The 26197-nt window shown below is 42.6% G+C and overlaps 1 long non-coding RNA gene across 1 annotated transcript in view; it reads left to right on the top strand.

The window, feature by feature from the left end:
* The first annotated feature begins 4785 nt into the window (after positions 1 to 4785).
* LOC309692680 overlaps positions 4786 to 26197 on the top strand; it is an 87838-nt gene continuing 66426 nt past the window's right edge. The window contains exon 1 of the long non-coding RNA XR_014272404.1: positions 4786 to 6451. This is a non-coding gene — a long non-coding RNA (uncharacterized lncRNA). The remainder of the gene's footprint in view (positions 6452 to 26197) is intronic.

Here is a 26197-nt window from a genome sequence, read left to right as displayed (position 1 = left end):
GACACGATCTAAAAGCCATCTAAAATTTTCTCAGAAGTCAATGTGCCATATGATGTATTAGCAATAAATTTAATAATGCTTTATATTAACAGTCACACACTATATAAAACAACTTTATAGAACTATATTTGTTCGTAGATGTTGGTGTTACACCCCTGAAAACAGGGGGGAAAGAATTACGAGAGTGATTATGACTTGCGTCTCTCATGCAGTAGTTTATTGCAGTGAGGAGAACGCGCGAAAGCCCTCTAGTGGAGAATAGAGACACTACTAATCGATCCCAGAAAAGGCTTACTAGCCAATCACTGATGTATAGATTGTAGTTCTCTTAAGTAATATGAAAGCAATTAATATAACATGAAAAATAATAAACTCTTAACCATTTTCTTACCATATTTACATTATTTTCGTCCTCATATCAACTGATATGAATTTGTATTAACTGAACAGCATATGCAGTAGTCCTTCAACCTGTCACACTTGCAGCTATCAGCGAATAGTTATCTACGGTGGCCCCTAGAGACAAAGCATGTATAAACTCCAAAACACTTACAAATTCCAAATAGCACGCACAAACTCCTCAACACATACAAAATCCAAAACACATGCAAACTCCAAAACACATGCAAAATCCAAAACACATGCAAAATCCAAAACACATGCAAAATCCAAGACACGTACAAAATCCAAGACACGTACAAGCTCCAAAACACATACAAAATCCAAAACACGTACAAAATACAAAACACGTGCAAAATCCAAAACACGTGCAAACTCCAAAACACGTGCAAACTCCAAAACACGTACAAAATTCAAAACACGTACAAAATTCAAAACACGTACAAAATTCAAAACACATGCAAAATCCAAAACACGTGCAAACTCCAAAACACATACAAAATCCAAAACACGTACAAAATTCAAAACACATGCAAACTCCAAAACACATACAAAATCCAAAACACGTGCAAAATACAAAACACGTACAAAATTCAAAACACGTGCAAACTCCAAAACACATACAAAATCCAAAACACGTACAAAATTCAAAACACGTACAAAATTCAAAACACGTACAAAATCCAAAACACATGCAAAATCCAAAACACGTACAAAATCCAAAACACGTGCAAACTCCAAAACACATACAAAATCCAAAACACGTACAAAATTCAAAACACATGCAAACTCCAAAACACATACAAAATCCAAAACACGTGCAAAATCCAAAACACGTACAAAATTCAAAACACGTGCAAACTCCAAAACACATACAAAATCCAAAACACGTACAAAATTCAAAACACGTGCAAACTCCAAAACACATACAAAATCCAAAACACGTACAAAATTCAAAACACATGCAAACTCCAAAACACATACAAAACCCAAAACACATGCAAAATCCAAAACACGTGCAAAATCCAAAACACGTACAAAATTCAAAACACATGCAAAATACAAAACACGTACAAAATCCAAAACACGTACAAAATCCAAAACACGTGCAAAATCCAAAACACGTACAAAATTCAAAACACATGCAAACTCCAAATCACAACGGAAGTGCTCCAGGACGCTAGGGGCAGTGTTGAGCTCGATTTGTAAAATAAACGGCAAGTTTGTTGCAAACACATGGGCTCTAGTCTCCGTTGCGCTTCCCAGGTTGCCTAGCAACTATGATACTAACAGCTGGAAACGTGTCATACAACTTTTTTTGACAGAAATGAAGGAGAACATATTTTTTTTTCATTTGTTTGTTTGTTTCTACAAGAGCTTTGTGTGATTTGATAAGTATCTGAGGCTGAGACCACAGGACAGTAAAACATGATTTTTGGGCTTCATTTCTGTACTGAACAGTCATTTAAGATTAGCTAGTAAATAACAATTAGCTAATGTTGTTCATGAGACTAAAGTCATATCACTTTGGTAATGTAAATATAATATGGCCAATATTATGGTTATTATATTAGTCATTATTAGGTATTACAGCAGTGAACATGAACTCTTTGTCAAATACTGAGCTTCAGTACAGATTCAAGTTGCAGTTATTTACATGTCTTACCACCTTAAATCTTCACTCAAAGACAAGTATATAGGAATGACTGCCAAATTTATTTGCCACTGAAGCCGAAGGATGGCATCTGAATAAAACCTCTCTTGACATGCCTAGATGACATTAAAGCTTGGTTGGCTCTAAACTTTTTAAATTTGAATGAAAAGAAAACAGATTTGTTGGTGTTTGGACCCAGTGGCCCCTGTGAGTCCTCTTCTTTTCATTTGGAACCCCTGGAGGTTTATTTTAAACCTGTTGTTACTGCCCTTGGTTTTAAGTTGGACCAGTCCATTTTTATCATTTAAGGCGACTGGCAAGAGTGAAATCGTTTCTTTCTAGGCAGCACTTTGAAACCGTGATCCATGCTTTTATTTCTTCCCCTGTGGACTACTGTAACGCACTTTATGTGGGGGTCAGTCAGTTGTTACTCTGACATCTGCAGCTGGTTCAAAATGTATATTGACAGTGCATAGGTGTATCATATATAAGAGACAAATGTTGTTCCTTCAGTATGTTGGCATTACTAAATTTGGCTCAAATGCTTACATACATGTGTAAAAAGAAAATGTACAAGCTGTGAGCTGTTTCAAATCAAATCACTTTTATTGTCACATCACATGTGCAGGTACATTGGTACAGCACATGTGAGTGAAATTCTTGTGTGCGAGCTTCACAAGCAACAGAGTTGTGCAAAATACAATAATGTAAACAAGCAAAATACAAGAATGGCTACTAATAAATATTTGTACAATATATAATAGTATATATATGTTTCTGATAAAATGAAGAGTAGACTGATGTATTAAATATTCCTTTATTGGGTGAGAAAATCAGACCATGTCATAACTGCTTTAAGTCATACAGAATAGATATCAGAGCTTTAAACAGGCTGACGTCTGCTAAATTGGTCAAACTGGGCAGAAAGTATACAAACACATAACATCCTTATAGAATATGATGTAACACTATAGATCAACTTAGCTCAGAATATATAAAGCATATAAACAATTACAGCAATATGATGCAACAAACACAGCAGTGCTACTGATCCAAAATCCTCAAAGCTTCATAGAACTGAAACAAACATTTATTTTTAGCTCCATTCTGCTGCTGATACATACTTTAGGTTTCTGAACATTGAACTTGTTGCTGCCTTTCATAGTGTGTAACTTGAAGGCCCTGAGTACTTTCTCTCACACTGAAAACACTGGGATGATAACATTATTTGAACATTACCTAATAAGACTGATTCAGGACAGACAATTAGTTATTTTAAACTTTTCTAGCAGTCCTTCACAAACAGGGAACAGTCTGTCTATTCTCTCCATCTGTCAGCTGCTGCTGGCTCTTCCTCCTCCTCTTCCTCACATACTGCTGAGATTGTCCTGGTGGATCATCAGGGGTGCAAAGCCTCACAGATGATGTAATGCAGTGGGTCCCTCAGTCTGTCCTCACTCTGGACACTTGCAGGTGTCACACATAGAAATCAAATGTGTGATAAGCTGCAGGATTCAAACACAAGTGTGACTTATAAATACATGTTCATACTTTTATTCCACAATCAGAGAGAAAAAAACAGAGAGAGAGTGCAGGACAGACAGGTGACAGTCTCAGGTGTACACACTGCTACAAAACAGCACCAGAGAAGGAGGATTTAGTGTTTGTGTCATTACGAGTGCTAAACAAGAAGAGTTCCCAGATGGTACAGTGGACACATGTGTGACTCCTGTGATTAAAGCATCTTTCTTTCAGCTTAAGGAGTGAACCGTCAGCTGACTGACATGACTGACTTTAATTACGCATAAAATCATCACATTCTCTGTAAGATTAAAGTCAGCTATTGAACGGCAAATATTTTGAAGTGAAGGCTTTAAAACCAAGTTAGTACAAACGTCGCTAATGTCACATAACTTTCCCGACATGTTGCCAACAGTAATGTTTTAATGTTCTTCATTATAAAAACATTTGCGCATAAATAAGTGACATAATATTCAGTACTTACTTCTGGAAGTTTACTCTTCGTCCGCTCCGCTTCCGCCGTTTTTTTTCGGCAAAATTATCCAAACCACCGCCGCGCTATGAAGTCTGGGATATGTTGGGCCATGAAGGCTACACAGACCCATCCTTAAAATTCAGGGAAATTAAGGACACATTTGAGGGCCGCATTTCGAGCAGCCTTTGAATTGGGACAGTCTTTGTCGTGTCGCTGTGACATAATCAGCCTTAAAATGCGGCCTTTAAGGCTGCAGACCCCAAATCCGGTCATTGGTACTTCCTGGCTTGTGTAGTTACTAGGTAACAAAAGCTCAACACTGCCCCTAGCGTCCTGGAGCACTTCCGTTGTGTTTTGGAGTTTGCGCGTGTTTTGGGGTTTGCGCGTGTTTTGGGGTTTGCACGTGTTTTGGATTTTGCACGTGTTTTGTATTTTGCACGTGTTTTGGATTTTGTACGTGTTTTGTATTTTGCATGTGTTTTGTATTTTGCACGTGTTTTGTATTTTGCATGTGTTTTGGAGTTTGCACGTGTTTTGGATTTTGTACGTGTTTTGGATTTTGCACGCGTTTTGGATTTTGTACGCGTTTTGGATTTTGTACGTGTTTTGTATTTTGTACGTGTTTTGTATTTTGCATGTGTTTTGGATTTTGCATGTGTTTTGGATTTTGTACGCGTTTTGGATTTTGTACGTGTTTTGTATTTTGTACGTGTTTTGTATTTTGCATGTGTTTTGGATTTTGCATGTGTTTTGGATTTTGTAAGTGTTTTGGAGTTTGCACGTGTTTTGTATTTTGCACGTGTTTTGTATATTGTACGTGTTTTGTATTTTGTACGTGTTTTGTATTTTGCATGTGTTTTGTATTTTGTACGTGTTTTGGAGTTTGCATGTGTTTTGGATTTTGTACGTGTTTTGGAGTTTGCATGTGTTTTGTATTTTGTACGTGTTTTGTCTTTTGCATGTGTTTTTTATTTTGTAAGTGTTTTGGAGTTTGCACGTGTTTTGGATTTTGTAAGTGCTTTGGAGTTTGCACGTGTTTTGTATTTTGTACGTGTTTTGGATTTTGCATGTTTTTTATATTTTGTACGTGTTTTGTCTTTTGCATGTGTTTTTTATTTTGTAAGTGTTTTGGAGCTTGCATGTGTTTTGGATTTTGCACGTGTTTTGGATTTTGTAAGTGTTTTGGAGTTTGTACGTGCTTTGTCTCTAGGGGCCACCGTAGTTATCAGCTATTTTGAAACAAAAAAATACACTTTTTATCCATAACAAGAAATCTATAACAGCAAATGAACTGTACAGCAGAAAATGCAAATGCTATTTATGGTCTCCTCACAATAATGATAAGAAAAATAAACTGGGCCAATATGGCATGTTGGTTAATACAGAGATACACATGTTAATGTGATCTCTGGTCTCCCACTCAGAGACACAGGTCTCCGAGTGTCCAGCATTCAGACGGCTGCCTAAGGACACTCTTCATGTGAGAGAAAATCTGCTCACACAGATATGTAGAGCCAAATACTGTCAATGAGGCCTCTGCAATGTTCTAAAGACAGTTAAGCTTGTCAGGTAGTGATGTCCAGCAGGTGAAAATGCAGCTCCATGAACACACACAGCTGTGGATTCCAGCTGCGTTCGTAGTTCTGCAAACTTCGACCCCCACAGAGTCGAGCTCTTTAGTTCAATCAGCTGCATTTGGATGTCCTCTGTGTCCAGCCAGTTAATGCGGGACAAATCCAGCTGCTCATTAAAGCTTTCTGATGAGAGCATGAGGGTGGGAATGGATGTTTGTGTCTGTGTGTGCCTGTATGTCTGTGTCTATATGTCAGGTTGGGTATCAGACGCCACCTCTCTGGGGACGCCTCAGGCCCTCCAAGGTTTGGAGGCCTATCTCCACCCACCACCACTTCCCCTGCCAGTGGCGGACTCCCTCAGGTGTCGGTGTGTTGGTGGTTCTTTGTGTCTGGGGGTGGGCGTCCGGGTACACACCGGCTCACTCCTTGGCGGCCGCTTGTCGGGGCCTGGGGCCTGGGGCTCGCTCGGGCCCCTTTGGAGGTGGGGTGCCCCCGGCCTCTCGACCTGGGGCTCGGTCACTCAGGCGCAGCTGGGGGCCGGCGGAGCTCACGGGCGCGTCACTGCAACTCCCCCTGACTTCTGCTCCGCGGCTGCTGGGCGAGCCCTCATCTGGGACTCTCCTCAGCTCTTACTGGAACAGTGGCGCGGCTGCCCCTCTGTTGGTCTTCCATGGTCTCTTGTGTTCTGGGGGCCTCTGGATGTCTGGAGTTTTGATCTCCTCCATACCCGCTTCACACCCTGGAGGACGGGGCTGTGGCCCCCCCACACTCCCTAGCAGATCATTACATGGAGAAACCTTTGGAATGCAAGCATGCTGATCCACACAGGTATGCACACATGGGTATTCACAGACGCGGACTAAAGCTTTCTTGGCTGCTACCTCAAAGCACACTGTGCGCTGTCTATCTTGCGTGCTGCACAATATCGTTTATTATTTAGTAAATATTGATATCTATGGCTAGCTAGTTTATTGTGATGGTGCTTTGTTTTCTCTATTATTATGTTGCTCTTTGTTGTTTGCTGTCTCCTCTGTTTGTTTTTTTTGTTTGTTTTTTTTTTCTCCATACAGGTGACCCAGGAGTTCTTTTTTTTTTTTTTTCTCTCTCTCTTCCCCCCCCTTCTCACCGTCTCTTCTCCCCTTTGGTTTTCTTTCTTTCTCTCCCCCTCTTTCTCTCATTCATTCCCCCTGTCCTATTTATTAAAATCACGTAATGTCGCATACTGCTGTTTCTGATGTCATTTAAAAGAAAAAAAAAAAAAAGCTTTCTGATGTGATTTGAGAAGAAAACATTGGTCCATACACCTGAAAGTCCCGAAAACACATTTTGAATTCTGTCTCGAGTCTACAGATGTATCCGTGTATTTCCGTGGTGCTGATGCTGCACTGAGCTGAAAGCTCCTGAAGCATTTGAAGTGTCGGAATGTGGAAATTTCAACATTGCTTGAAAAAACTGCCAGCTAGCAACGTCCCTCTTATTTTTAGCCAATTACAAGTTGAATCTGGTAGTTGGGCTTGTTAGCTAAGATACTGTCATTAAGAAGCGGCACAACTAATGTGTCTATGCGAGCTAATTTGCGATGTGCACCGCTGGCCCGGCCATTTATTTTTTAATGCACCTTCTCAGATTACTTCACTGCGTGTCGTGCCCAGGGCTGGACTGGGACAAAAAAAATCGGCCCTGGCATTTTGACTAGAGACCGGCCCACCAGGTATTAAAGCTATAAAGCCTTTGAATGAAAACAAACGCTGTTGTGACAGTGATGTACAGTCTTGTTGGTATATGTATATATCTATACATTTTACATTAGATAAAAACTGCGATTTGATTATCTTAAGATAATTATTTATTAAAAGCTAGACATTTTAAATGAGAATAAGAAAAAAAAGTATTTCTTTGTGCCCCCCTTTCCCTGTTAATGCCCTACCTGGCCCCCTGGCAACACTTTGCTAGACCCGCCCCTGTACACATAGCCGTCAGCTACGTACAAAATGTATTACCCTGCTAAAAGAGTTCCCTCATCATCTTTTAAGACAGAGCTTCCCAAAGTGTGGGGACCGCCCCCTAGGGGGGGGGCGCAGAGCCATGGCAGGGGGGGCGCGGTATGAAAAGGAAAAAGCAAAAACAAAGAAACAATGCTTGTACACTGCTAGCACGGGGCGCCCACACAAACGCAAATCAGGAGATGAAGCATCGCTGAATATGTTTCCAAACCAACTTCATTCTAAGCCAAAGACTAGAAAGCATATCTTCCCTTTGGCTTCACCTGCACAAGTGCCAAGGTAGGTCTCCCCTGCTTAATTGGTTTTACCTTCGTCGTGAGCACGCGCTGGGCTCTCCAAATTATGGACAAACAGTATCCCACATTCTTGATTTTTAGTTCACAAACACTTCTTGTAATGACTAACTACTCCTGACATTTTGGAGATGTTAGCTCTTTATACAGTAAAGTTACAGTGGGATAGTCAGATTAACAGTAACAGTATTTTGTCATTCTGTCTGCCATTCTATCTGCCATTCTGCAATTCATCTCATGTAAACAATAACGTACCGCACAGCGTGACGTGAAAAAAGGCACATACCTTTGACGTTGAGTGACGAACTCGGTATTCCTCGTCCACACGTAAACGCAAAAAAGGAGTTTAAAAAAAAAAATCTCCGTTTTAGGTGATTCCAAATGCCATTTAGGTGTGGACGAAACAGCTGCATTTTCAAAAATACCTGTATAGGTGTTGTTTGTCGTTCAATAATGACTCAGGGTTCGTGAATATCATCGAGCATCATTTACTTCGAAACAAAGCAACCATTACACGTTAGTCATTCCATTCCCGGGGGCGGGTTCCCTCCTCTTGCTTCCCGTCTCACTGCGTGCATGCGCAGCATACTAATACGGAACAGGTATATTAAAGCAGCATTAATGAACAACATTGGTCAGATGTTCTACATCCCCTCTCTTTAGCTTATGGCTGTATAAACTGCTAACAACACCTTTAGCAATAACACGTTAACAACATGTCCATATCATAACATTCTAGCCTAAACATTAACAAATTACTTCACACCTTGAACTGTGTCATTGGTAAGGACACGGAGAGCATTTAACTTTGCTGACATCACATCACTTGTACTGTCCACTTTTTTTTTTCTTTTTTGTGTTACTGTCCATCTCTAATGCCTTAGTGTTCATACTTGGGGTTTGGTTTGCAGACCCTCCCAGATCGTGTGATGTAAGCATCACGTGCCGGGCGACAGGGGGACTGGACTGGGGTTTGTGTGAAGTGTTGCGTGTGGCTATGTGTTTGTTCGTCGGTTTGTGTCACGGGTTCTTGGATGTGCTGTGGGGAGTCAGTGGTAGGTGGTTGGGCTGCGGTGTAATCATCACGGGAATCTCCGTGTGGTGGTGGCGGTTCAGAGACTGGGAGGATATGTCTGCGGTTTCGCCTGTACTCTCCAGCTCCTGACTGGACGATGTACGATCTGGGCTCTTCGCGGGCTTCCTTGATGGTTCCTAAGGAGTCATGTCCTTGACGCGTTTGCATCCGCACAACCTCACCTGGCATGAGGGGGCGGAGGGGTCTGCTGGACTTGTCATAGTATCTCTTTTGTGCCTGGCGCTTGTGAAGTAGGTTTGTTTTAACTGTTCTGTTGCTTTTGGGGCTGGGAACGAGCAGACGTCTACACACGGGTAGGGTCGTGCGCGTCTGTCTTGACATCAGCCTTTCAGCTGGGGAACCTAATGTGTTGTCTCGTGGCACGTTGCGGAGATTGAGTAGGTTAAGGAAGACATCCGTTCCATCTCTCTTTGATCTTTCCATCAACTGCTTTGCACTGCGAACCGCACGTTCAGCCAATCCAGTGGCCTGCGGGTATTCTGGGCTACTTGTCACATGAACAAAGTCCCATGCTGAAGCAAAGTCTGCAAAGCGTTGGCTGGTGAACTGAGTGCCGTTTTCTGATATTACTTTGTGCGGGCTGCCATGGACAGAAAAGTGTCTTTTGAGCTTTGTGATGACAGTGTTGGCGGTTAGGTCTGGAAGCAGGTCTACTTCGAACCAACCTGAGTAAGAGTCGACTACAACCAGGTGATGTTGTCCGTTCCACTCGAAGATGTCGGTGGCGACGGTTGACCAGGGTAGGTCCGGCACTGGATGTAGCTTTAACGGCTCTTTCTGTTGATGTGGCCTTGTGCTGTTGCACACTGGACACGCAGCTGTTTCTTGCTCAATATCTGCTGTCATTGTGGGCCAAAACACAATGCCACGGGCCCTGCGTTTAGTAGCTTCCATGCCTGGGTGCCCTCTGTGGAGGATGACGATATAATCTTTTTGCAAAGATTTAGGAATCACTGTTTTCAGCCCTTTCATGACAATGCCATCTTCTAGAGTGAGTTCGTCTCGATATGGGTGGTATTGACGAAGTTCTGTGGGCAGCTGAGTTTGTCTGCAAGGCCATCCTCTCATTATGACAGTGCTCAGTTTCTGTAGCTCTGGATCTGAGGCAGTATGTTCCTTTAGCTGCATCAGCCTGTAAGAAGAGATTTGCTGGATCGACATGATCTCGTAGTCAGCTGTTTCATCACTGTTCTGATCCGTCGAGGTTGTGGGAGCACGGGATAAAGTGTCGGCGAGGTACATCTGCGAGCCTTTTTTGTACACTATCTGAAAGTTGTACTTTTGCAGCCTAAGCATCATGCGTTGCAGTCTGGCTGGAGCTGAATGTATTGGCTTGTTCAAGATAGTGACTAATGGCTGATGATCGGTTTCAATTTGGATTTGTTTCCCATAGATGTAATCATTAAACTTGGAACAACCAAATACGACTGCAAGAAGCTCCTTCTCAATCTGCGCATAGCGCGTTTCTGTCTGTGTCAGAGTACGAGATGAGTAGGCAATCGGGGCGCCTTCTTGGAGGCATGCAGCCCCGAGTCCATGCTGCGATGCGTCACACGTTAGCGTGACGGGTTTCTTTACGTCGTAGTATCTGAGGGTAGGAGGACTGATCAGGCTTCGTTTTAAAGCATGGAATGCATCTTGATGCTGCTTGAGCCAACACCACTGTACGTCTTTGCACGTTAGCTCCCGAAGTGGGGCTGAAAGCTCGCTGAAATTAGGAATGAACTTTCCTAGGTAATTAATCATCCCTAAGAAGCGTTGGAGAGCTGTGACGTTTTCAGGTGTGGGCATCTCTTCAATTGCTTTGGTCTTTGCTGGGTCAGGCTTCAAGCCCTCGCTTGTGAAGACGTGGCCAACGTAGCAGGCTTCTTTGAGACTGAATTTGCACTTCAGGGGGTTAAGTCTCAGCTTGACTTCCCTTGCACGGTCGAGTACTTTTCTGAGATTGTGTTCATGCTCTTTCATATCTCTTCCACCGATGAGTATGTCATCGACAATGATAGCACAGGGGTATCCAGCAAAGATCTGCTCCATTGCACGCTGGAACACCTCACTGGCTGAGTTTATTCCATATGGCATTCTTAGAAAGCGGAATCTGCCAAACGGTGAGCTGAAAGTTGTGAGCATGGATGATTGGTGGTCAAGTGTTATCTGCCAAAAGGAGCATTTCCACTTCCTTAGTCACATGGTGGACTTCTTTGTTTAGTGTGATTAATTGTAAGTGAAGTGAGTCTGGTAAGCCAAGTAGGGGTTGTACGTCTCGTTTCACTATGAAGAACTGCAGAGGGTAGTCCTTGCCTGCAGAGTGGCATGAGAGTGTTGCTGTGCCAGCTGTTTGAATTTCCTCTCCCCCATATGCCACCAGTTTAGTGTTTCGTGATGGCATGAGTTTTTCATCATGTCTCAGTTGTTCAAAAAGGTTAGCTGGCATGACATTACATTTGGCGCCAGTGTCCACTTTGAGCTCTAAGGGTTTTCCATTAATATGCACCGTGGTGAAAATGTCATTCTTGTATGGAAAGCAGGGATTTATAGTGTCTATGTCAATTCCATTCACATAGAACATTTCTTCATCGCTGCCGTGCGCCTGCATTTCAATGTGATTTACGGGTCTCTTTTTGAATTGCTGTGTTTGTGATGACTTGCAGCATTTCTGGAAATGATTCCATTTTTGGCACTTATGGCATTGCTGGCCATATGCTGGGCATTTGTCCCTTTTTGCCTCGTGGCAAGGGGGGGCGCAGTTGTTACAGTTTGTGATTGCGTGAGCGAGCCTATGTTCTGGATGCGTTGCACGCCGTTCATTGCCTGTCTTTGTCTTGACTTTGTGTGGATTCTTTTTCTTTATTGTGTGATGCAAAGTGTCGACCTTTGCCGCCATTTGCTTTGGAGCCGCTAGAGCTTTCGTATGTCGATCTGTCTGCTCGAATATCTGGCACATTTCAATTGCTTTACTCAAAGTTAAGTCGCTGTCGCGCAGCAATTGCTTTCTCATGCTGTCGCTGTTTATGCCACAAACGAGTCTATCTCTGATGAGCTCGTCTTTAAGCTGGCCAAATTTACAACTGCCTGCCTTATTTTTTAAGTCACTCACATAAGACTCAATTGTTTCATCTGGCCGTTGGTTTCTGGTGTTAAACTTGTGCCTTTCCATTGTTATGTTTGTTTGGGGATTACAGAGTTCACGAAATTTGCGCTTTAGGCATTCCGGGTCTTCTCTCGATTCTGCTTCGGTCACCAGTCGTCTGTGTTCTCCTTCCCCCGCGTGCACAGCGGGTGCATAAACGAATGCGCGCTCCCGCTCGATGGCTTCAGAGCCGGCTAGGTTTAGCAGGATGAACGCTCTGGTCCGAGGATCCTTATCAGAATGAGCAGCGGCTATAAATATGTCGTATTCCTGCTCGAATATACGCCACTTCTCGGCGATGTTTCCACAAAACACCAATGGGTCTGGTCTACGGAATCCGTCCGACATGGTCGTTGACGTTTAATAGCCTCTTGCTACGATAGCCTAGCAACGCTAGCTGGTTACTTGCTTGCTTCGTCCGTAAAGTGCTGGGAAAACTTTAGTCTTACCACTCCGTCGGCAGTGCTGGAGTAGATGACCGAACCACAACTTCTGACACCATGTTTGTCGTTCAATAATGACTCAGGGTTCGTGAATATCATCGAGCATCATTTACTTCGAAACAAAGCAACCATTACACGTTAGTCATTCCATTCCCGGGGGCGGGTTCCCTCCTCTTGCTTCCCGTCTCACTGCGTGCATGCGCAGCATACTAATACGGAACAGGTATATTAAAGCAGCATTAATGAACAACATTGGTCAGATGTTCTACAGGTGTGGACCTAGCGTAAAAGTGTTGGTAGTTTATTTTCTTACTACCTGTAATTTATTGCAGATTACTTGTATTTGCTTAATTGTTTACTAAATGTTTGCGGTGTGAAATAAACCGCAATGGAGCAAAATATGGGTGTGTGTGGTTGGAGGATGTGTTCGTGCGTGCGTGAGCGCGCAAGGGGGGGCGCGAACATTTTTCTTGTAAAACAAATGGGGGCCCAGCAAAAAAAGTTTGGGAACCACTGGTTTATTTGATGTAAAACTTCAGTGCATGGTCGCAGGGATCAGCTGACACAGATTCCTGTTAAGGCTGGTTAGTTATTTAATGGTTTCGGCTTAGTTTATTTTATCCAAAACTTAAGTGCACAGTCGCTGGGATCAGCTGACACAGATCTCCGGCACAGGCTGGTTAGTTATTTAATGGTTTCGGCTTAGTTTATTTTATCCAAAACTTAAGTGCACGGTCGCAGGGATCAGCTGACACAGATCTCCGGCACAGGCTGGTTAGTTATTTAATGATTTCGGCTTAGTTTATTTTATCTAAATCTTCAGTGCACTGAAGTTGCAGTTGCAGTTGAAGTTTTAGATCAAATAAACTAAGCTGAAACCATTAAATAACTAACCAGCCTGTGCCTGCGATCTGTGTCAGCTGATACCTGCGACCGTGCACTGAAGTTTTAGATAAACTAAGCTGAAACCATTAAATAACTAACCAGCCTGTGCCTGCGATCTGTGTCAGCTGATACCTGCGACCGTGCACTGAAGTTTTAGATAAACTAAGCTGAAACCATTAAATAACTAACCAACCTGTGCCAGCGATCTGTGTCAGCTGATCCCTGCGACCGTGCACTGAAGTTTTAGATGAACTAAGCTGAAACCATTAAATAACTAACCAGCCTGTGCCAGCGATCTGTGTCAGCTGATCCATGCGACAGTGCACAAAAGTTTTAGACAAAATAAACTAAGTTGAAACCATTAAATAACTAACCAGTGTGTGTCAGGGATCTGTGTTAGCTGATCCCTGCAACTGTGCACTGAAGTTTTACAGAAAATAAAGTAAGCTGAAACAATTAAATAACTAACCAGCCTGTGCCAGGGATCTGTGTCAGCTGATCCCTGCAACCGTGCACTGAAGTTTTAGAGAAAATAAACTAAGTTGAAACCATTAAATAACTAACCAGCGTGTGTCAGGGATCTGTGTCAGCTGATCTTTGCGACCATGCACTGAAGTCTTAGATCAAATAAACTAACCTGAAACCATTTAAATAACTAACCAGCCTGTGACAGCGATCTGTGTCAGCTGATCCCTGCAACCGTGCACTGAAGTTTTAGATAAACTAAGCTGAAACCATTAAATAACTAACCAGCCTGTGCCAGCGATCTGTGTCAGCTGATCCCTGCAACCGTGCACTGAAGTTTTAGATAAAATAAACCAAACCGAAACCATTAAATAACTAACCAGCCTGTGCCAGCGATCTGTGTCAGCTGATTCCTGCAACCGTGCACTGAAGTTTTAGATAAACTAAGTTGAAACCATTAAATAACTAACCAGCCTGTGCCAACGATCTGTGTCAGCTGATCCCTGCAACCGTGCACTGAAGTTTTAGATAAACTAAGCTGAAACAATTAAATAACTAACCAGCCTGTGCCAGCGATCTGTTTCAGCTGATCTTTGCGAATGTGCACTGAAGTCTTAGATCAAAATAAACTAAGCTGAAACCACGAAATAACTAACCAGCCTGTGCCAGCGATCTGTGTCAGCTGATCCCTGCAACCGTGCACTTACGTCTTAGATCAAATAAACTAAGCTGAAACCATTAAATAACTAACCAGCCTGTGCCAGCGATCTGTGTCAGCTGATCCCTGCAACCATGCACTTACGTCTTAGATCAAATAAACTAAGCTGAAACCATTAAATAACTAACCAGCCTGTGCCAGCGATCTGGGTCAGCTGATCCCTGCGAACGTGGACTGAAGTTTTAGATCAAATAAACAAAGCTGAAACCATTAAATAACTAACCAGCGATCTGTGTCAGCTGATCTCTGCGACCGTGCACTGAAGTTTTAGATAAAATAAACTAAGCTGAAACCATTAAATAACTAACCAGCGATCTGTGTCAGCGGATCCCTGCGACCGTGCACTGAAGTTTAAGATAAAATAAACTAAGTTGAAACCATTAAATAACTAACCAGCCTGTGCAAGGGATCTGTGCCAGCGATCTGTTTCAGCTGATCTTTGCGAACGTGCACTGAAGTCTTAGATCAAATAAACTAACCTGAAACCATTAAATAACCAACCAGCCTGTGCGAGCGATCTGTGTCAGCTGATCCCTGCAACCGTGCACTGAAGTTTCAGAGAAAATAAACTAAGTTGAAACAATTAAATAACTAACCAGCCTGTGCCAGGGATCTGTGTCAGCTGATCTTTGCGACCATGCACTGAAGTCTTAGATCAAATAAACTAACCTGAAACCATTAAATAACTAACCAGCCTGTGCGAGCGATCTGTGTCAGCTGATCCCTGCAACCGTGCACTGAAGTTTTAGATCAAATAAACTAAGCTGAAACCATTAAATAACCAACCAGGTTGTGCCAGAGATCTGTGTCAGCTGATCCCTGCAACCGTGCACTGAAGTTTTAGATCAAATAAACTAAGCTGAAACCATTAAATAACCAACCAGGCTGTGCCAGAGATCTGTGTCAGCTGATCCCTGCGAACGTGGACTGAAGTTGTAGATCAAATAAACAAAGCTGAAACCATTAAATAACTAACCAGCGATCTGTGTCAGCTGATCCCTGCAACCGTGCACTGAAGTTTTAGAGAAAATAAACTAAGTTGAAACCATTAAATAACTAACCAGCGTGTGTCAGGGATCTGTGTCAGCTGATCTTTGCGACCATGCACTGAAGTCTTAGATCAAATAAACTAACCTGAAACCATTTAAATAACTAACCAGCCTGTGACAGCGATCTGTGTCAGCTGATCCCTGCGACCGTGCACTGAAGTTTTAGATAAACTAAGTTGAAACTATTAAATAACTAACCAGCCTGTGCAAGGGATCTGTGTCAGCTGATCCCTGCAACCGCGCACTGAAGTTTTAGATAAAGTTGGCTGAAACCATTAAATAACTAACCAGCCTGTACCAGCGATCTGTTTCAGCTGATCCCTGCAATCGTGCACTGAAGTTTTAGATCAAATAAACAAAGCTGAAACCATTAAATAACTAACCAGCGATCTGTGTCAGCTGATCTCGGCGACCGTGCACTGAAGTTTTAGATAAAATAAACTAAGCTGAAACCATTAAATAACTAACCAGCGATCTGTGTCAGCGGATCCCTGCGACCGTGCACTGAAGTTTAAGATAAAATAAACTAAGTTGAAACCATTAAATAACTAACCAGCCTGTGCAAGGGATCTGTGCCAGCGATCTGTTTCAGCTGATCTTTGCGAACGTGCACTGAAGTCTTAGATCAAATAAACTAACCTGAAACCATTAAATAACCAACCAGCCTGTGCGAGCGATCTGTGTCAGCTGATCCCTGCAACCGTGCACTGAAGTTTTAGATCAAATAAACTAAGCTGAAACCATTAAATAACCAACCAGGCTGTGCCAGAGATATGTGTCAGCTGATCCCTGCAACCGTGCACTGAAGTTTTAGAGAAAATAAACTAAGTTGAAACCATTAAATAAGTAACCAGCCTGTGCCAGGAATCTTTGTCAACTGATCCCTGCAACCGTGCACTGAATTTTTAGAGAAAATAAACTAAGTTGAAACAATTAAATAACTAACCAGCCTGTGCCAGGGATCTGTGTCAGCTGATCTTTGCGACCATGCACTGAAGTCTTAGATCAAATAAACTAACCTGAAACCATTAAATAACTAACCAGCCTGTGCGAGCGATCTGTGTCAGCTGATCCCTGCAACCGTGCACTGAAGTTTTAGATCAAATAAACTAAGCTGAAACCATTAAATAACCAACCAGGCTGTGCCAGAGATCTGTGTCAGCTGATCCCTGCAACCGTGCACTGAAGTTTTAGATCAAATAAACTAAGCTGAAACCATTAAATAACCAACCAGCCTGTGCCAGAGATCTGTGTCAGCTGATCCCTGCGAACGTGGACTGAAGTTGTAGATCAAATAAACAAAGCTGAAACCATTAAATAACTAACCAGCGATCTGTGTCAGCTGATCCCTGCAACCGTGCACTGAAGTTTTAGAGAAAATAAACTAAGTTGAAACCATTAAATAACTAACCAGCGTGTGTCAGGGATCTGTGTCAGCTGATCTTTGCGACCATGCACTGAAGTCTTAGATCAAATAAACAAAGCTGAAACCATTCAATAACTAACCAGCCTGTGCCAGCGATCTGTGTCAGCGGATCCCTGCGACCGTGCACTGAAGTTTTAGATAAAATAAACTAAGTTGAAACCATTAAATAACTAACCAGCCTGTGCAAGGGATCTGTGTCAGCTGATCCCTGCAACCGCGCACTGAAGTTTTAGATAAACTTGGCTGAAACCATTAAATAACTAACCAGCCTGTACCAGCGATCTGTTTCAGCTGATTCCTGCAATCGTGCGCTGAAGTTTTAGATCAAATAAACTAAGTTAAAAGCATTAAATAACTAACCAGCGTGTGTCAGGGATCTGTGTCAGCTGATCTTTGCGACCATGCACTGAAGTTTTAGAGAAAATAAACTAAGTTGAAACCATTAAATAACTAACCAGCGTGTGTCAGGGATCTGTGTCAGCTGATCTTTGCGACCATGCACTGAAGTCTTAGATCAAATAAACTAAGCTGAAACCATTCAATAACTAACCAGCCTGTGCCAGCGATCTGTGTCAGCGGATCCTTGCGACCGTGCACTGAAGTTTTAGATAAAATAAACCAAACCGAAACCATTAAATAACTAACCAGCCTGTGCCAGCGATCTGTGTCAGCTGATTCCTGCAACCGTGCACTGAAGTTTTAGATAAACTAAGCTGAAACCATTAAATAACTAGCCAGCCTGTGCCAGGGATCTGTGTCAGCTGATCCCTGCAACCGTGCACTGAAGTTTTAGATAAACTTGGCTGAAACCATTAAATAACTAACCAGCCTGTACCAGCGATCTGTTTCAGCTGATCCCTGCAACCGTGCACTGAAGTTTTAGATAAACTAAGCTGAAACCATTAAATAACTAACCAGCCTGTGCCAGCGATCTGTGTCAGCTGATCCCTGCAACCGTGCACTGAAGTTTTAGATAAAATAAACCAAACCGAAACCATTAAATAACTAACCAGCCTGTGCCAGCGATCTGTGTCAGCTGATTCCTGCAACCGTGCACTGAAGTTTTAGATAAACTAAGCTGAAACCATTAAATAACTAGCCAGCCTGTGCCAGGGATCTGTGTCAGCTGATCCCTACAACCGTGCACTGAAGTTTTAGATAAACTAAGCTGAATCCATTAAATAACTAGCCAGCCTGTGCCAGCGATCTGTTTCATCTGATCCCTGCAACCGTGCACTGAAGTTTTAGATAAACTAAGTTGAAACCATTAAATAACTAACCAGCCTGTGCCAACGATCTGTGTCAGCTGATCCCTGCAACCGTGCACTGAAGTTTTAGATAAACTAAGCTGAGACCATTAAATAACTAACCAGCCTGTGACAGCGATCTGTGTCAGCTGATCCCTGCAACCGTGCACTGAAGTTTTAGATCAAATAAACTAAGCTGAAACCATTAAATAACTAACCAGCCTGTGCCAGCGATCTGTGTCAGCTGATCCCTGCAACCGTGCACTTACGTCTTAGATAAAATAAACTAAGCTGAAACCATTAAATAACTAACCAGCCTGTGCCAGAGATCTGTGTCAGCTGATCCCTGCGAACGTGGACTGAAGTTTTAGATCAAATAAACAAAGCTGAAACCATTAAATAACTAACCAGCGATCTGTGTCAGCTGATCACTGCGACCGTGCACTGAAGTTTTAGATAAAATAAACTAAGTTGAAACCATTAAATAACTAACCAGCCTGTGCCAGCGATCCGTGTCAGCTGATCCCTGCAACCGTGCACTGAAGTCTTAGATCAAATAAACTAAGCTGAAACCATTAAATAACTAACCAGCCTGTGCCAGCGATCTGGGTCAGCTGATCCCTGCGAACGTGGACTGAAGTTTTAGATCAAATAAACAAAGCTGAAACCATTAAATAACTAACCAGCGATCTGTGTCAGCTGATCCCTGCGACCGTGCACTGAAGTTTAAGATAAAATAAACTAAGTTGAAACCATTAAATAACTAACCAGCGATCTGTGTCAGCGGATCCCTGCGACCGTGCACTGAAGTTTAAGATAAAATAAACTAAGTTGAAACCATTAAATAACTAACCAGCCTGTGCCAGGGATCTGTGCCAGCGATCTGTTTCAGCTGATCTTTGCGAACGTGCACTGAAGTCTTAGATCAAATAAACTAACCTGAAACCATTAAATAACCAACCAGGCTGTGCCAGAGATCTGTGTCAGCTGATCCCTGCGAACGTGGACTGAAGTTGTAGATCAAATAAACAAAGCTGAAACCATTAAATAACTAACCAGCCTGTGCCAGGGATCTGTGTCAGCTGATCTTTGCGACCATGCACTGAAGTCTTAGATCAAATAAACTAACCTGAAACCATTAAATAACTAACCAGCCTGTGCCAGCGATCTGTGTCAGCTGATCCCTGCGAACGTGGACTGAAGTTGTAGATCAAATAAACAAAGCTGAAACCATTAAATAACTAACCAGCGATCTGTGTCAGCTGATCACTGCGACCGTGCACTGAAGTTTTAGATCAAATAAACTAAGCTGAAACCACTAAATAACTAACCAGCCTGTGCCAGCGATCTGTGTCAGCTGATCCCTGCAACCGTGCACTGAAGTTTTAGAGAAAATAAACTAAGTTGAAACCATTAAATAACTAACCAGCGTGTGTCAGGGATCTGTGTTAGCTGATCCCTGCAACCGTGCACTGAAGTTTTAGAGAAAATAAACTAAGTTGAAACCATTAAATAACTAACCAGCCTGTGCCAGGGATCTGTGTCAGCTGATCTTTGCGACCATGCACTGAAGTCTTAGATCAAATAAACTAACCTGAAACCATTAAAATAACTAACCAGCCTGTGACAGCGATCTGTGTCAGCTGATCCCTGCAAGCGTGCACTGAAGTTTTAGATCAAATAAACTAAGCTGAAACCATTAAATAACTAACCAGCCTGTGCCAGGGATCTGTGTCAGCTGATCCCTGCAACCGTGCACTGAAGTTTTAGATAAACTAAGCTGAAACCATTAAATAACTAACCAGCCTGTGCCAGCGATCTGTTTCATCTGATCCCTGCAACCGTGCACTGAAGTTTTAGATAAACTAAGCTGAAACCATTAAATAACTAACCAGCCTGTGCCAGCGATCTGTGTCAGCTGATCCCTGCAACCGTGCACTGAAGTTTTAGATAAAATAAACCAAACCGAAACCATTAAATAACTAACCAGCCTGTGCCAGCGATCTGTTTCATCTGATCCCTGCAACCGTGCACTGAAGTTTTAGATAAACTAAGCTGAAACCATTAAATAACTAACCAGCCTGTGCCAGCGATCTGTTTCATCTGATCCCTGCAACCGTGCACTGAAGTTTTAGATAAACTAAGCTGAAACCATTAAATAACTAACCAGCGATCTGTGCCAGCGATCTGTGTCAGCTGATTCCTGCAACCGTGCACTGAAGTTTTAGATAAACTAAGTTGAAACCATTAAATAACTAACCAGCCTGTGCCAACGATCTGTGTCAGCTGATCCCTGCAACCGTGCACTGAAGTTTTAGATAAACTAAGCTGAAACAATTAAATAACTAACCAGCCTGTGCCAGCGATCTGTTTCAGCTGATCTTTGCGAATGTGCACTGAAGTCTTAGATCAAAATAAACTAAGCTGAAACCACAAAATAACTAACCAGCCTGTGCCAGCGATCTGTGTCAGCTGATCCCTGCAACCGTGCACTGAAGTTTTAGATCAAATAAACTAAGCTGAAACCATTAAATAACCAACCAGCCTGTGCCAGCGATCTGTTTCAGCTGATCCCTGCAACCGTGCACTGAAGTTTTAGATAAACTAAGCTGAAACCATTAAATAACTAACCAGCCTGTGCCAGCGATCTGTGTCAGCTGATCCCTGCAACCGTGCACTGAAGTTTTAGATAAAATAAACCAAACCGAAACCATTAAATAACTAACCAGCCTGTGCCAGCGATCTGTGTCAGCTGATTCCTGCAACCGTGCACTGAAGTTTTAGATAAACTAAGCTGAATCCATTAAATAACTAGCCAGCCTGTGCCAGGGATCTGTGTCAGCTGATCCCTGCCACCGTGCACTGAAGTTTTAGATAAACTAAGCTGAATCCATTAAATAACTAGCCAGCCTGTGCCAGCGATCTGTTTCATCTGATCCCTGCAACCGTGCACTGAAGTTTTAGATAAACTAAGCTGAAACCATTAAATAACTAACCAGCCTGTGCCAGCGATCTGTGTCAGCTGATCCCTGCAACCGTGCACTGAAGTTTTAGATAAAATAAACCAAACCGAAACCATTAAATAACTAACCAGCCTGTGCCAGCGATCTGTGTCAGCTGATTCCTGCAACCGTGCACTGAAGTTTTAGATAAACTAAGTTGAAACCATTAAATAACTAACCAGCCTGTGCCAGCGATCTGTTTCAACTGATTCCTGCAACCGTGCACAAAACTTTTTTATGATAAACTAAGTTGAAACCATTTAAATAACTAACCAGCCTGTGACAGCGATCTGTGTCAGCTGATCCCTGCAACCGTGCACTGAAGTTTTAGATCAAATAAACTAAGCTGAAACCATTAAATAACTAACCAGCCTGTGCCAGCGATCTGTGTCAGCTGATCCCTGCAACCGTGCACTGAAGTTTTAGATCAAATAAACTAAGCTGAAACCATTAAATAACTAACCAGCCTGTGCCAGAGATCTGTGTCAGCTGATCCCTGCGAACGTGGACTGAAGTTTTAGATCAAATAAACAAAGCTGAAACCATTAAATAACTAACCAGCGATCTGTGTCAGCTGATCACTGCGACCGTGCACTGAAGTTTTAGATAAAATAAACTAAGTTGAAACCATTAAATAACTAACCAGCCTGTCCCAGCGATCTGTGTCAGCTGATCCCTGCAACCGTGCACTGAAGTCTTAGATCAAATAAACTAAGCTGAAACCATTAAATAACTAACCAGCCTGTGCCAGCGATCTGGGTCAGCTGATCCCTGCGAACGTGGACTGAAGTTTTAGATCAAATAAACAAAGCTGAAACCATTAAATAACTAACCAGCGATCTGTGTCAGCTGATCCCTGCGACCGTGCACTGAAGTTTTAGATAAAATAAACTAAGCTGAAACCATTAAATAACTAACCAGCGATCTGTGTCAGCGGATCCCTGCGACCGTGCACTGAAGTTTAAGATAAAATAAACTAAGTTGAAACCATTAAATAACTAACCAGCCTGTGCAAGGGATCTGTGCCAGCGATCTGTTTCAGCTGATCTTTGCGAACGTGCACTGAAGTCTTAGATCAAATAAACTAACCTGAAACCATTAAATAACCAACCAGCCTGTGCGAGCGATCTGTGTCAGCTGATCCCTGCAACCGTGCACTGAAGTTTTAGATCAAATAAACTAAGCTGAAACCATTAAATATCAACCAGGCTGTGCCAGAGATCTGTGTCAGCTGATCCCTGCAACTGTGCACTGAAGTTTTACAGAAAAGAAAGTAAGCTGAAACAATTAAATAACTAACCAGCCTGTGCCAGGGATCTGTGTCAGCTGATCTTTGCGACCATGCACTGACGTCTTAGATCAAATAAACTAACCTGAAACAATTAAATAACTAACCAGCCTGTGCCAGCGATCTGTGTCAGCTGATCCCTGCGAACGTGGACTGAAGTTGTAGATCAAATAAACAAAGCTGAAACCATTAAATAACTAACCAGCGATCTGTGTCAGCTGATCACTGCGACCGTGCACTGAAGTTTTAGATCAAATAAACTAAGCTGAAACCACTAAATAACTAACCAGCCTGTGCCAGCGATCTGTGTCAGCTGATCCCTGCAACCGTGCACTGAAGTTTTAGAGAAAATAAACTAAGTTGAAACCATTAAATAACTAACCAGCCTGTGCCAGGGATCTGTGTCAGCTGATCTTTGCGACCATGCACTGAAGTCTTAGATCAAATAAACTAACCTGAAACCATTTAAATAACTAACCAGCCTGTGACAGCGATCTGTGTCAGCTGATCCCTGCAACCGTGCACTGAAGTTTTAGATCAAATAAACTAAGCTGAAACCATTAAATAACTAACCAGCCTGTGCCAGCGATCTGTGTCAGCGGATCCCTGCGACCGTGCACTGAAGTTTTAGATCAAATAAACAAAGTTAAAACCATTAAATAACTAACCAGCCTGTGCCAGGGATCTGTGTCAGCTGATCCCTGCAACCGTGCACTGAAGTTTTAGATAAACTAAGCTGAAACAATTAAATAACTAACCAGCCTGTGCCAGCGATCTGTTTCAGCTGATCTTTGCGAATGTGCACTGAAGTCTTAGATCAAAATAAACTAAGCTGAAACCACGAAATAACTAACCAGCCTGTGCCAGCGATCTGTGTCAGCTGATCCCTGCAACCGTGCACTGAAGTTTTAGATCAAATAAACTAAGCTGAAACCATTAAATAACCAACCAGCCTGTGCCAGCGATCTGTTTCAGCTGATCCCTGCAACCGTGCACTGAAGTTTTAGATAAACTAAGCTGAAACCATTAAATAACTAACCAGCCTGTGCCAGCGATCTGTGTCAGCTGATCCCTGCAACCGTGCACTGAAGTTTTAGATAAAATAAACCAAACCGAAACCATTAAATAACTAACCAGCCTGTGCCAGCGATCTGTGTCAGCTGATTCCTGCAACCGTGCACTGAAGTTTTAGATAAACTAAGCTGAATCCATTAAATAACTAGCCAGCCTGTGCCAGGGATCTGTGTCAGCTGATCCCTGCAACCGTGCACTGAAGTTTTAGATAAACTAAGCTGAATCCATTAAATAACTAGCCAGCCTGTGCCAGCGATCTGTTTCATCTGATCCCTGCAACCGTGCACTGAAGTTTTAGATAAACTAAGCTGAAACCACAAAATAACTAACCAGCCTGTGCCAGCGATCTGTGTCAGCTGATCCCTGCAACCGTGCACTGAAGTTTTAGATCAAATAAACTAAGCTGAAACCATTAAATAACCAACCAGCCTGTGCCAGCGATCTGTTTCAGCTGATCCCTGCAACCGTGCACTGAAGTTTTAGATAAACTAAGCTGAAACCATTAAATAACTAACCAGCCTGTGCCAGCGATCTGTGTCAGCTGATCCCTGCAACCGTGCACTGAAGTTTTAGATAAAATAAACCAAACCGAAACCATTAAATAACTAACCAGCCTGTGCCAGCGATCTGTGTCAGCTGATTCCTGCAACCGTGCACTGAAGTTTTAGATAAACTAAGCTGAATCCATTAAATAACTAGCCAGCCTGTGCCAGTGATCTGTTTCAGCTGATCCCTGCAACCGTGCACTGAAGTTTTAGATAAACTAAGCTGAAACCATTAAATAACTAACCAGCCTGTGCCAGCGATCTGTGTCAGCTGATCCCTGCAACCGTGCACTGAAGTTTTAGATAAAATAAACCAAACCGAAACCATTAAATAACTAACCAGCCTGTGCCAGCGATCTGTGTCAGCTGATTCCTGCAACCGTGCACTGAAGTTTTAGATAAACTAAGTTGAAACCATTAAATAACTAACCAGCCTGTGCCAGCGATCTGTTTCAGCTGATTCCTGCAACCGTGCACAAAACTTTTTTATGATAAACTAAGTTGAAACCATTTAAATAACTAACCAGCCTGTGACAGCGATCTGTGTCAGCTGATCCCTGCAACCGTGCACTGAAGTTTTAGATCAAATAAACTAAGCTGAAACCATTAAATAACTAACCAGCCTGTGCCAGCGATCTGTGTCAGCTGATCCCTGCAACCGTGCACTTACGTCTTAGATCAAATAAACTAAGCTGAAACCATTAAATAACTAACCAGCCTGTGCCAGCGATCTGTGTCAGCTGATCCCTGCAACCGTGCACTTACGTCTTAGATCAAATAAACTAAGTTGAAACCATTAAATAACTAACCAGCCTGTGCAAGGGATCTGTGCCAGGGATCTGTGTCAGCTGATCTTTGCGACCATGCACTGAAGTCTTAGATCAAATAAACTAACCTGAAACCATTTAAATAACTAACCAGCCTGTGACAGCGATCTGTGTCAGCTGATCCCTGCAAGCGTGCACTGAAGTTTTAGATCAAATAAACTAAGCTGAAACCATTAAATAACTAACCAGCCTGTGCCAGCGATCTGTGTCAGCGGATCCCTGCGATCGTGCACTGAAGTTTTAGATCAAATAAACTAAGTTAAAACCATTAAATAACTAACCAGCCTGTGCCAGCGATCTGTGTCAGCGGATCCCTGCGATCGTGCACTGAAGTTTTAGATCAAATAAACTAAGCTGAAACCATTAAATAACTAACCAGCCTGTGCCAGCGATCTGTGTCAGCGGATCCCTGCGATCGTGCACTGAAGTTTTAGATCAAATAAACTAAGCTGAAACCATTAAATAACTAACCAGCCTGTGCCAGCGATCTGTGTCAGCGGATCCCTGCGATCGTGCACTGAAGTTTTAGATCAAATAAACTAAGTTAAAACCATTAAATAACTAACCAGCCTGTGCCAGGGATCTGTGTCAGCTGATCCCTGCAACCGTGCACTTACGTCTTAGATCAAATAAACTAAGTTAAAACCATTAAATAACTAACCAGCCTGTGCCAGCGATCTGGGTCAGCTGATCCCTGCGAACGTGGACTGAAGTTTTAGATCAAATAAACAAAGCTGAAACCATTAAATAACTAACCAGCGATCTGTGTTAGCTGATCTCTGCGATCGTGCACTGAAGTTTTAGATAAAATAAACTAAGCTGAAACCATTAAATAACTAACCAGCGATCTGTGTCAGCGGATCCCTGCGACCGTGCACTGAAGTTTAAGATAAAATAAACTAAGTTGAAACCATTAAATAACTAACCAGCCTGTGCAAGGGATCTGTGCCAGCGATCTGTTTCAGCTGATCTTTGCGAACGTGCACTGAAGTCTTAGATCAAATAAACTAACCTGAAACCATTAAATAACCAACCAGCCTGTGCGAGCGATCTGTGTCAGCTGATCCCTGCAACCGTGCACTGAAG

This window comes from Aulonocara stuartgranti, assembly GCF_965226115.1.
Source record: "Aulonocara stuartgranti genome assembly, chromosome: 3".
In the NCBI taxonomy this organism is placed as follows: Eukaryota; Metazoa; Chordata; class Actinopteri; order Cichliformes; family Cichlidae; genus Aulonocara; species Aulonocara stuartgranti.
This window is presented reverse-complemented; position numbering and strand designations above follow the sequence as displayed.